Source organism: Trichosurus vulpecula, chromosome 4 (genome assembly GCF_011100635.1).
Source record: "Trichosurus vulpecula isolate mTriVul1 chromosome 4, mTriVul1.pri, whole genome shotgun sequence".
Taxonomy (NCBI): Eukaryota; Metazoa; Chordata; class Mammalia; order Diprotodontia; family Phalangeridae; genus Trichosurus; species Trichosurus vulpecula.
Genome location: NC_050576.1, coordinates 423380946 through 423394989, shown reverse-complemented (window position 1 = coordinate 423394989; position 14044 = coordinate 423380946).

Below are 14044 nucleotides of genomic sequence, written 5' to 3'. Positions count from 1 at the left end.
ATGATTCTAAATCTGAGAGTGTTTTCACTGCCTCTTCATGTTCCCAGCCAACTACTTGACCCTTGAGTTTTTTGTAGCAGTATGAGTGCTTATAGCATAGAGAGTACTTTGTCCCAAGCTTGAGGGGCTGTGCTGCTGTTTTCAGAGCTATTTCTACAAAGCAAGCTCTGCCACACCAGTGTTCCTTCTCCCCCAAGAACCACCAACCCAGATCAGGACTCAGATCCAAGCAGGCTTTGCACTCCTGCTCTGATCCACCACTTAATTCCTCCCACCAGGTGGGCCTGGAGCCAGAAGCAACTGCAGCTGTAACTCTGGAAGCAGCCTCAGAGCTGCACCACCTCCACCGCCCCCAGGGGGTGGCTGACTGCGAACTCCTTTCATTGTGTCCCAGAAGTTTTTCCCACTTACCTTCTCTGTTATCTTTGGTGTTTGTGGGTTGAAAAGTCTGGTGACTGCCACAGCTCACTGATTTAGCACGCAGGTCCAGGCGTAGCCCATGTTGGGCTCTGCTTCACTCCACTCCCAGCACAGTGAGATAGACCTTACCTGGCAACCATCCAGGCTGTTCTGGGTTGGAACCCTGCTTCCCTCTGCTATTTTGTGGGTTCTGCAATTCTAGACTTTGTTCAGAGCCATTTTATAGGTGTTTGGAGGGTCCTGGGGGAGAGTTTTAGGAAAGTCTCTGCTTTCCAGCTGCCATCTTGGCTCCGCCCCCCTAGTCCATATTTCCGTACCACCAAAGATCTAATGTTCATTTTGGGTTCTTTTTGATACAGAGCCTATTGTCATGGAGATCAAATGACAACATTGTAAAGCATTTGTAAAGCTTGGCAAGCTATATAAATGCTGGCTATTATTATTATTACAGACAATGATGATGATGGTGATGATGATGATAACGATGATAATTCCTCTCTGGAATCAAAAGTTTACGTACTTCTTTCGTATATAGGCATAATGAACATTGAAGGGCAAGAAGAGGAGGTGAGACAAATTGGGATAAATGATCTGGTAGATCATTCTGAGAGGGCTCGATTCAGAGTGCAAACGTATTCCTCTAATGTCCATACAATCTGTTCAATAGGTCATCTCTCTATTTTTGTTTTCTTCATTTTCAATTTGAAGAAATTCAGTCAGTCAGTCAGTCAGTTAATAATCACTTATTAATGCCTACTGTTCACCAGGCACTGTGTAAAGCACTGAAGATGCAAAGAAAGGCAAAAGACAATTTCTTCCCTTGAGAAGCTCACAATCTAATGGAGGTAAAAACATGCAAACAATTATGCGCAAACAAGCTATATTCAGGATCAATAGGAAATAATCAACGGGGGGACAGCACTAGTATATGGGATCAGGAAAAGATTCCTATAAGAAAGTAGGATTTTGGCTGGGACTTGAAAAAAGCCAGGGAAGCTAGGAGGAAAAACGAGGCAGGAAAGCATTCCAGGCATGGAAGATACTCAGAAAAAAATGTCCAGAGTAGGGGGTTGAAGTGTCTGCTTCATGTAACAGCAAAGAGACCAGTATCAGTGGATAAATGAGGAGTGGAGATGTGATGTGTCAAGAAGGCTGGAAAGGTAGAGGGCATTATATGAAGTCCTTACAACACCAAAAAGGATTTTATATTTGATCCTGGAGGAGTTGCTAGAGTTCATTAAACAGTCTGGAGGAGGGAGGAGAGGTGGGTGATGTTGTTCAAAAAATCATTTTGACAACTGAATGAAGAATGGGTCAGAGCGATGAGAGATTTGTGGCAAGTGGACAAACCAAAAGACTATTGCAATGGTCCAGGCATAAAGAATTGAGGGCCTGCACCAGGGCAGTGGCAGTTTCAAAGGAGAGAGAGGTTGCAGAGGGAAAATCGTCAAACCTTGATAATATTGAAGGTAAGAAAAGGTAAGGAACCGAGGATGACATCTATGTTGCAAGCATGGAACATTGGAAGGGTGCTAGTGCCCTTGACGGTAATGGGCAAGTTTGGATAGAAAGAGGGATTTGAGCAAAAGAGAGTGAGTTCAGTTTTTGGCAATTTGGGTTGAAAATATCTACAGGACATCCAGTTTGAAATGTCTAATAGGCCATTGGGGATATAAGACTAGAAGTCAGCAAGGAGATTACAGTTGGATAAGTACATTTAAAAATCATGAGTATAAGGTGATAATTGAATCCTTGGGAGCTGATAAGGTCACAAAGTAAAACAGTATAGAGGGAGAAGAGTAGAAGGCAGAATAGAGGACAGAGACTTGTGGGATACCCACAGTTAATAGACATGACCTGGATGGAGATCTAGCAAAGAAGATTGAAAAGAACCAGTCAGATAGAAGGAGAACCAGATGGCAGTAGTGCCCTGAAAACCTAGAAAGAAAAGAGAGTATTAAGAGGGTGAACAACAGAGTCAAAGAGAGGCCAAGAAGGATGTAGACTGAGAAAAGGACATTTCTTTAGGTGGTTTTAGGAGATTTCTTTTAGGTGATTATTTTGACTTTGGAGAGAATACTTTGGGTTGAATAATCATGTCAGATGATACTGTAGAGACTTAAGATACAAGTAAGAGGAAGGGAAATGGAGGCACTTATTGTTGGCAACCTTCTCAAGGAGTTTAGGCAAAGAAGGCAGGAGAAATATAGAAACATATTTCTATTTACCTCTAGTTCCAGTGGATCTGGAAGGATCACAGGGGTTTTTTGAGGATGGGAGAGAAATGAGAATATTTGAAGGCAGTAGGGAAGCATCCAATGAACAGAAAATGTTAAAGATAAGTGAGAGAGTAACAATGCTAGAAGGGGAAATCCACTCTAGTAGATGAGATAGAATCGGTTGACTTGTGCATGTAGAAGGGTTGGCTTTTTCAAGGAGAATTGCCACCTCATCATGTGCAAAAGGGTTGAAGGAAGAGATAGAGGCAGAAGATATATTTGTGATATAAAATAGAGGGAAAAAGAGGGAGCTTATGGTCTGAGGAGAAACTAAAAAGTTTAGAAGACCCATTGCTGAAAGTGGTATAATAAATCAATCAAGGAGATGTAAAAGGATTGCTTAGCAGCAGTGAGAACCCAGCTTAAGTTACATGAATTTTTAGTGCTCACAGCTAGGACAGTTCTCCACCTTTCAGCAGCACATGTGGAGGAGCAAAGTCAGAAAATGGTAAAAATGATCCGAGGCTGAGGCTTGGCAAAGCAAAATCATCAATATCATAAAGGGAAAGGTACTCAAGAGAAGAGGATAGTGTAGAGTTGAATTCAGGTTCCCATCTCAAAACTAGGGGTGTGTGTGTGTGTATGTGCGTGTGTGTGTGTATGTTTTGTGTTTGTGTGTTTAACCATGGCTCCAGAATTAAATATGTTTGGACATCAAATTCATTTGATAGATGCTCAAAAGACAATTAGTTTCAGCATGAAAACTTTCCTCTTCAGACAGAACTTAGAGCACGTGAACCCCTCCCCACAGACACAAAGCAAGATTTAGTGGGTTAAAAGACAGGCTAAGAACCTTATTTCCACATGATTCAATTTATTTGTGATCCTGTCTTTTATTTTAGGTATTTAAAAACATTAATCTGTGAAGGGGTTCATAAATATAATTACTCATGGACCCCAAAAGGATCCAGGTTAAAAACTGCAACTACAGCATCTCCAACAATTGGTCACCTAGAATGCGTTCAATAGCTACAGTGAACAGGAATTGACTACTCACCCAGGACCTAAATGTGAAATAAATCCATAAGTTTCAGAAGGAGGAAAATGATTAAGGTTGCAGCATTATTTATGCTTTTTTTCTGCCAACAAGAAGTCACATGTCCATGTAAAAGAATGATTAAAACCTAAATCAGAAGTATCATTAGAGCTAGAGTGGTCTTCACAAAACAAAATGAACAAATTCAAATTATTAGGGATAAAAATTGAGGAACACCAGGCATATTTTGTAATAACTGGGCAACTCACCAGGTGCAGATAATTTCACAAGGGTGCTTATGGCAAGGAGGATAGAGCCTTAGTTCTGGGTATCAAATCCCTCCCACCCACACTTATAATCAGGGTACTCACAGCTGTTAGTAATTAGGACTGTCATCCTTTACCTAAGGGAACTCCAGCTGGCTTATTAGTACTAATTTTCAGCAGACACTAGAATCCCTGATAAGACGAACATTAGTCCTATAGGAAGAAAATATTTGAAATTCTGGGAGCTTAAAAGCAGACTGACTGTACTCCTTAACCTCTCTTTCCTATATATGGAATAATTCATTATTTAATTGAGAAAGGTTGAGTTCTTTAATTCCTTTGCAATATGAAAGTAATAATTAAAAATAAATAATATTTAAGTGAAAAAAAAGTTTTCTCTTATAGACCCACAAAATCCTTTAGATCTTTTAGATAATATAGTGAATATTTATTGAGGGGCAAATTAAGGAAACTGGGTTTAATGGGACACACTGAAACCATAATCTGCGGGCCAACAAGCAATATCAATCTATGGGCTAGTTTTATCATAAATCCTTGAATTTAGTAATAATGCTTTTCCATTTGGGGTCACCAGATGCTCCTCTGGCCTAAAATGTCAAGATAATTCCTTCTGAAGTTGGACCAGACTCTTTTCTAGAGGGTTTTTGATTCTGGTGGGTTAGGACATGTCCTTTGCCACTCCTATCTACATCTTTCAAAATGGACAGAATGCTAAACTTGAAGTCTGGAATAATTTAGTTTAAATCCTGCTTCTAACACATGCTACATTTACATGAGCAGCAGGTTCTTTATGCTCTCTAAATCTCGGTTTACCTACCTCATAAAGTTTTGCTGGAGCTCATATGAGATATGGATCTACAGAACTTTGCAAACTTTAAATTTCTCCATAAATATTAATTTTTTAATCTTTGTTCCAAAGATTCTAAAACAATATGGGATCACTCCTTAACACAAAGATTCACTGATAGGCTCTAAGCCTTAGAACCATAGCATCAAAGTAATTACTTTGAAGATCTCTTAAGTCAAGAGTTACCTGAGTTTACAATGGCTCCTTTAAAACTTTGAGACACTGAAAAATATAGAACAGAAAGCACAGGAGACTGTCACTCAGGAAACTTTGGCTTTAGTCTTTGCTTTGCCATTCTGGCTATAGGACCTCAGTCAAAGCATTTAAAATATGCTTAACTTCACCATCTTTAAAATGAAGCATTGCGGTCCAGAATAGATGATCCTTAAAGTTTTATCTTTTAAATTCTGTAGTTCTAAGACACTAAGGGGAACCCTTTTGAGGTGAACATTATCATGAATCCATTCCTCCAGAGTGAACCCTGGAGTCTCAAAGAATCCCAAGTTGGTCTCAAACCAATGTACCTGTATTGGCAACCAAAAATGGGCTCCTTAGCACTTAGTCAACAAGTGCCCTTGACTGGTTTGGCTTTTTCCCCTGAAATGAATGCTGTTTGTATGTTGGACTGGAGTAAGCTTGTCGGCCCCTTCACCTTGCTTCCCTTGCTTAAGCTGATGGAAAGAACCTGTGCTTTCCCCGGCATACCTTACACCACCACCCCCCCCCACCCCCCCCCCCCCCCCCCCCCCCCCCCCCCCCCCCCCCCGCAGAAGCTGGATGGTTAAAAGCAGCTCCCGTTGGAGCCAGAGGCTGCTACAGCTACAGCCGCAGCCGCCGCCGCCGCCGCCGCCGCCGCCGCCAGTAGCAGAGCTGACCTACGGGAGGAAGCTGAACAAAGACTTCAGGCCAGTGGGTAATCTTTTTACCATAGAGGGGGAAGCATGATTTTGCTTTACGCAATCATGCTTCTCTGTAGCCTCCTGGTTACTCTTTCAAGGCGTACTTATTGGGCCTGGAAGCTTTTGATCAATATATCAAAATGGGGTTGCTGGTTCATGGGTTGGTTACTGTGGAGCCTAAATATATGTTTTGATTCTTCTGCCTTCTACTTTGAGAGTTTCTTATATCCGGCGGTTCCGAACCTTTCAGACATGTTTATGATCCTCTTTGAGATTATAAACTCTGCCCTCCTAATACAGTACCCTAGCTTTACAATTTGGTCACTGCAGAAGTGTCTACACAGTCCTTATTATGGTAACATTATGGTAAGATATGCATTTCCTAATTTATAAAATGTCTGTCTAAAAAATGTAAACTTGAAGTTTGCTAGTTTTGCTTTTATGAATATTTCAAATCATATCACTTTTATTTAGATTCTGATATTGGTGTACAATGTGGATACTTTCATAGTTTACGTAAAAATGTTTGTAATTACAGTGTTTTTTAAAAGGTAAAATATGATTCTAACTGAAGAGATGCTTTTGCTCCTCTGTTTCTTTGATCATATTTAAACATGTTATGAGGACTTTGCTATTGATATTACAGCAAAATAAACTTGGGAAAGAGGGAGGTTTCAGTTCACAATTGTGAGCTAAGTATTTAGCTGGAGGCAACTTGCCCTAAGGCTGCCTGAAAGGTCAGAAGCTCATTGTTTCATGAATAGAAAGTGTGACAAGATATTTTTCTTTATAATTTAGTAGGAAATGTAATTATTTTACCTATAATGTTAAATATTGCAGAACCAGTTTGGAAAAATTTTCAAATGCCAAAATTTCACATAGTTTTATCTCTACAGACTCACAAATACCCCAAACTGGCTTTCACCATCTGCCTATGCTACGCTTCTTTTAGGCGACAGTATCACTTTCCTGTGTCCTATCCTATAGCCATCATTCCACTCAACTCAATTTTCTTTTTAAGGTATATGACAAACGATGAGCTCTTCACTGGCAATTATCATAGATTTAGGTATGGAAAACCTTAGAGATCAGAGACCTAAGAAATTGAAAACCAATGAAGCGAAGTGACTTTCCCACAGTTTTCCAAGGGTGAAAGAGAAGAACCAGAAATAAAATTCAGGTGTTTTGACCCTTATTTAGTGATTTTTTCCACTATTCCAGTTGTTTCCACATACTGTGAGATGTTCACAAGCCCTACATACCAGAAAGCATGATTATCTGTATGATTATTTTTTTTTCAAGCTCAGGTCTATTGTTTAATTCAGTAGGGTCTCACCAGTAGTTTATTGGATAATTTAATCACTTCAGGCTTGTGAGTCTATATTCAAAACTTTAAAAAATTAATATCATTAATTTTATTTTTAACTCGGCAAGAAAACAGATCTTGTTAACAAAGTTGTGTTCCGGATCATTCAACAACAACCAAAAAACCCCATATTAATAGCTATTATTTACGTAGTGTTTTAATGTTTACAAAGAACTTCATATGTGTTATTTCATTTAATATTACCAAACTCTTGTGAAGTAGGTGCTAATTGATTCCATTTTTAGAGATGAAGAAACTGAGACATAAATGGAAAGTTGCTTTCCCAGAACTACACAGCTGGTAAATGTCTGAAGTAGGATTCAAACTCAATTCTTTTTTAGCCCAGATCCAAAGTTCAATTCACTTCATCACCTAGACCCAGGATACAAAGATAAAAATGAAATGTCTGCCCTAAAGTAGCTTATGTTCTATTGAGAAAACAACATATAGAATACACACACATATACACACATATGTTTATGTACACATATATACACATACATATATACATAATATCTATAGAAGGAGGGAACTAGCAATTGGGAGAAATCAGGAAAAACTTCATGTAGAAAAGGTAATGCTTGAGCTATGTCTTAAAGAAGTGGGGAGTCCATTTTTAAACATGGGGAAAGGCCAGTGCAAAAGCACAGAGATGGGCATTAGAGACAAGGAAATGGATGTCCTTGAGTAATGATGCTGTGCCCAAGATCAAACAAATAGTGATAGGTCCAAAACTGGAACCTCTGTATTGAATTTTATAATTGATAATTTCATTGGAGCTTGCTGAAATAACTTAGATTCATTGTTATAAATAAAATAGATTTTTAAAATTACTTACTGGATAAAACTCACTAAAAATCCATTCATGTATCTCCTATTAATCACTTCTCTTTCTATGTCCACTAGATCATTCTTTCTGGCTCTTTGGGGAACAGCTGTCTAGTGGTACCTCACTGTCATTTTTTCAAAATTCTGCTCAAGGTTTGCTTATTTTTGAATAATCCTAGAACCTCACTGTAACCTGCAAGCAATGGATAATGAAGGCAATACTAATAAAATGGATCCTTACATACTACCAAATTCTCCCTTTAATGAAGGACAAGAATGTGTCTAAAAATAACACCAGACTGGAATTGAAGAGATTAGGAAAGAGTGAAGTTCTGGTCATCTTATTTGATGTGTAACTCAGAGTGAGTTTCCTAACTTTTTGCTAAAATTTTATTATTTGAAAAATGGAATAATTATAGCAACCCTACACACTTCATTGAGTTGTTGGAGGTTGAAATGAAATAATGAATATGAATATTTTGAAGCTAATCATGTTGTACAAATACACAAGTTTCTTGTTTGCATTTCTTTGCTAATCAGACAGTGCTTCATTTTATTTTTTTATTTGCCCTGCGTAACTGATCTATCAATCTATAATTTTTTTGCACAGGAAACCTAGAATTGATACTCTTTAAGAATACTAATAGGTAACGTCTAAATTCATTGACTATTAGTTGGACATTTTCTGGCCTAGGGAATAGATAAACTGTAGGATTTTTCAGTCCTTGATAGTTTGTATTTCAAAAATATTCATGATGTCCTCTCCAACTTATTTCCCTCAGTTTTCTATAACTAAGAATTTTAAAATCCTATTCTATCATCTTATCCCTTCTATAAATGTGGAAATATTTTGAATTAAGTATAGATTTTAATTTACTTAGATTTCTTGTACTGTGATTGAAAAGAACGAGTCTTACCACATGTGGCATGTACCATGCTTCCATTGCTTTTTTGGGAAAAAAGTTCTTTTTTTCCAATTCACCTGTTTAGGAAACTGCGTTGATAGATCATGCTGGAAAACGCAGAGCTGAAATTGTGCTGGAGAGCATCTTATTGAAATCAGAAATTTAGCCTACATTTAATATCTCTAAATCTCAGGTTCCTCATCTGTAGAATGAGGGGCTTGGACTAGATGATTGCTAAGGGACACTCTAATTCTAAAAACAATAATTCTATGGCCATAAACTAGGATCCATAATATTACTTTGAGAATGAACTTAATATATAAGATGTATATAGGTATATAGCTAGATTGTTAAGTTCAGAGGTGCATATTAAAAAAACTGCAATGAAATTCAGAGTTAAAAGTTCAGACCTATATTTAGAAGGAATTTGGATTTAGATGCACTATCATTTGAATATTACATTGTAAAAGGGATTTTTTAAAATAAAGGAATAGCACTATTAGTCCACTTGGTGGTGTAGAAGACATTAGAAATAACTACATAATCCAGTGGAAGAAATTTTTGTAGTTGTAGTATACTTATATAATAAAATATGAATTGTCATCTTATTGCTTCTAACTTGTGTCTCACAAAATTAGCAATTCCACATATATAAAAGGCAATAATTATTTCCTTAAGAGTAGTCAGACCATTTGCTAATCTGGGGATATGTAGTCCTTTGGTTTATTAAGATTTTAAATTAAACAGAATTTATCTTAATATTTTCAAAACCATTGAGAATAAGGACAATGAATTTTGTGGTGCTTTGAATGTATGCAAACTTATCAAATCTGAATCTTTAAGAAGCATTGATAGAAAATGGCATTTAAATGGCAAACCTCAAATATATTTCCTTAAATTCTCCATTTGTTTATTTTTTCTCCTTGAATGTAGTCTATAAGTCCAAGAAAAAAGGTGAATTTTTATTTCATGATTGTCCAACAAAAATTTATTAAGGCCTATTTGGTGCAAAGTACTATACTAAATGCTGAGGAAGAAAGAAAAGGCTTAAGTTTATAATCTAGTGGAGAAGAAGAGCAAGAGATAAAAGTGACCATAAAGAATTTTTAATTGAAAATAGTCAAAAATGTGGAAATAGATGCTGGCATAGGAAAAGTTGGAAAAAGAGTACAGTGCAAAGTCTAAAGACAGAAAAATCATTTCTAGCTTCAGTGATCAAGGAAGTCTTTATGAAAAAGAAATATGAATACTTTGGGGGATTGAAATTAATATGAGGTAATGCCATTACATTTGGACCTTAAAATCTCAATGATAAGCACCTTCCATGTGAGATATAAAAAAGAGAAGAACACAATGCACACACACCCCTCATAGAATGGCAGGTAGAATTTAATAACTGAGTTTGAGGCGAAAAGGATCTAAACCCTTTGATGAAAGAAGAAGAAGAAGAAGAAGAGGTGACCAGCAGTAACATTAGCAACAGTGAATTGACACTATTTGACACTATGCCAAAAGGTAGATACTTTTTCATCATCTGGGGTAATTCCATAGAAGGAAAGGGTTTGAGTTGCATTTTGAATATCGAGAAAATGTTTCAAATTATAGCCTCAAGGGATCAAGGAATTAAAATTATTTGTGTTTCTGGAACTAAAAATACCCAACTCACAGTTACCTTGAAAGAAAAGCTAAATTGAATTCAACCATAGTATAAGAAACATGTGAGTCCTAGTGATACAAAGTAGAAATGTAGGACATCCCCTGTCTTTAAAGAGCTTACACTCCACTGAGGGGATATATTGTGTGCACAGATATGTAAATGTATCTAAATATAAAAAAAAAAATCATGGAGATGGGAAGGGTAGTATTAACAACTAGAAGATAATGAGCTAATGCTTGAGTTGAGCCTTAAATATCCAAATGGGAGTTGGGAATTTCCAAGAGGAAGCAAACAGGGAGTGTTCCAGGCCTGGAAAACATGCAACAAAAGCCTGGAGGCAGGAGATGGCACACTTTGTAGAATGAGCAGTCAGTAGGCCAGTTTGATGGATGATAGATAATGATATGTAACCAGCCAGGAAACATAAAATGGAGCTAGATTCTGAAGAACTTTAAAAGGCAAATGAAGAAAGTTGCATTTTGTGGTAGAGGGCACTAGGAAGCCACTGGAGCTTGTTGGGAAAGGATCGACATGATCAGACCTGTACGTTAGGGATAGAAATTAGCCAGCTGAACAGAGGATGAATTGAATAGGTGAGTAAATGGAAACCAGGGGCCCAAAAATGTTTATTGCAATAGTCTAGGTGATAAGGACCTAACCTGGGTATCCCTGCCAAAGCAGATACAGCATGCCTTCGGTTTGCTTTTCAGGATGGAAGGGCTAGGTGAATATTTAGCTAATATCTATGGGAGATGTAACTTTCTTTCCTGAACTTCCTAGCCAAACTTGCCAGCCTGCAGAGAGATTATTTAACCAAGTGGAAACTGAGAGAATTGGAACTACAGACTGGGGTGTAAGCAGACAGCTAAGAAAACACTGGCAATTAGGACTACCCTATGGTCTTACTATATAACAAAGGAATGCTAGCCGTGGTTCCTAGCAGGGACCCTGAAGAGGCCCATCAAAGGTTATCTCTACAACTCCCTCTCCCCTTTTCTTACTTGTCTGCTATGTCAAGTAAACTTTATTATCTAGTTACAGTTTATCTGCTTATAAAACAACTGATTATCTCCTCACATACACATATGTGCTTGATCTTAGACAAGTGCTTTTCATTTAAAAAGCACATGACAGAAGAGGCTCATTAAAGTCTAACTCCCAAGAACACAAACACAGGCACCCTTTTTCCTCCAATACTGGCTATTTATTAAAAGCCACATGGGTGAAATATGGACACGAACTCGATTTTATTTTACTTTCACTAGATCTCACTTTTTAAAGGAAGAAAACCCCAAAACAGCACCAACTCTTTAAGTAAAGCCTAAATTTATATCAAATTGATATAGGGGTCATGGGGATGAGTCATGGGGACAATTTGGAACCGAAAATCTTAAAACTGAGTGTTAAAAATTGTTTTTACATGTAATTGGATAAAATAAAATATAAAAATTGAAAAATAAAATAGAGCCTGCGTTATAATCCTTTGTAATCCAGCTTGAGACCCTATCCTTCCATTGAAACTGCTCTTTCCAAAGTTACCAACATTATTTTTATTGCCAAATCCAATGTCTTTTTCTCAGTCTTTGCTGTCCTTGACTTTTCTGAAGGTTTCAACACTGCTGATCACCCACTCCTCTATATTCTCTTCTAAGTTTCTGGGATACCACTCTCTCCTGATTCTCATCCTACCCATCTGACCACTTCTCATTCTCCTCTGTTGGCTCCTCTTGCAAATCACCTCCTCTAATTGTAGCTATCTCACAGGGATCTTTCTGTGCTGGCCCCTATTTTCTTCTCTCTCTTCATTTGATGACTCATCAACTCCTTTGGATTAAATGATCATTTCTATGCTAATAATTCTCAAATCTACCTATCCTGCCCTAACTTCTCTGCGAACATCAAATCTCACATCTCCAACCACCCTTCAGATATCTTGAATGGGATGTCCGGTAGACATCTTAAGCCCAACATTTCCAAAATAGAACTCATTATTATCTCCTGGTAACAACCTACTCATCTCCTACCCATCCTATAATGCAGGGCGATACCATCATCCCAGTACCTCAGGCTTGCAACCTAGGTGTCATCTTTGACTCCACACTATCTGTCACCTCCCCATATCCAATCTGCTGCCAAGCCCTGTCTACTTCACCTTTGCAACATCTCTCAAATACTCCCCCTTCTTTCTTCTGAAACTGCAACCAGTATAGTGCAGTCTCTCATCACCTCATGCCTGGATTATTGCAGTAGCCTGCTTTTGAGTCTGCTTGCCACAAGTCTTTGCCCCACACTTATCCAGCCTTCATTAAGCCACCAGTGATTTTCCTACAGCACAGGACTGACAATGTAAGAAGTATCTTCCTCCCCCTCCACCCTACCCCTGCCCCCCCCCCCCAAAAGGTCCAGTGGCTCTATCACCTTTTTGATTAAAAAAAATTCTCTGAAATTCAAAGCCATTCAAAACCTACCCTCCCCTACCTTCCTACTTTTCTACTTTATACTCTCCTTCTCCCCAACATATACTCTGTGATCTAGTACCACTGTCCTCCTTGCTGTTCCAGAAACAAGACGCTCTATCTTCCAGCCCTAGACGTTATTTTCCATTGTCCTCCATGCCTGGAATGCTCTCCCTCCTCATCTCTCCCCATTGCCTTCCCTGGATTTCTTTAAGTCCCAACTAAAAGCCTTTTTTTCCTTTACAAGAAGCCTTTCTCAACCTCTCCTAATTTTAATTGCCTTCTCTCTACTAATCATTTCCTATTTAAAATAGGAAAAATGTCTTCATAAAATAATGAGAATAGAGGGGGAAATGGAAAAGAAATTAGAACTGTGGATGATATAATTGAAAAGGGAGTTAAAAATTTGGCAAAAGGGTATAATATATTGTCCAAGCAACAAATTCTCTGAAAATTAGAATGGACCAAATAGAAGCCAATGACTCTCTGAGACAACAAGAAATATTAAAGTCAAAAAACTGAAAGAATAAAATAAAATTTAAGGTATCATAGCACAACACCTGACCTGGAAAACTAATAAAAAAGAAAAAAATAAGACATAAGACTACCTGAACACCATGACCAAAACAAGAGCCTAGATATGATATTTCAAGAAATCTTGAGTCCTTACAGATAGAAGGCAAAGTTGAAGTAGAAAGAACCCACTGGGCATCTTCTGAAAGAAACCTTGAAATGAAAACTTCCAAGAATATTAGAGCCAAAATTCAGAGCTTCCAGGTCAAAGAAAAAGAAAAGTGCTGCAAGTAGCCAGACATCAAGAATTCAAGTACTGAGTAGCCACAGTCATGACCACATACTTAGTATTTGGCAGTCACTACTTCATGGAGTATACAGCTTAGAATATCATATTCCAGAAAGTAAAAGATAAAGACTTACAATGAAGAATAATATCTGTAATGAAACTGAATATAATACTGGGGTGGGGATGGGGGAGAAATAGTTCTTTAATAATTTATAGAACTTCCAAGAATTCCTGTTCAGAAGACTTAAGCTATTCATAATTTTTTTTTCAGTTTAAACACCCAAGTTAAGAGAAATTTTAAAAGGTAAACACAAAAGCAGTG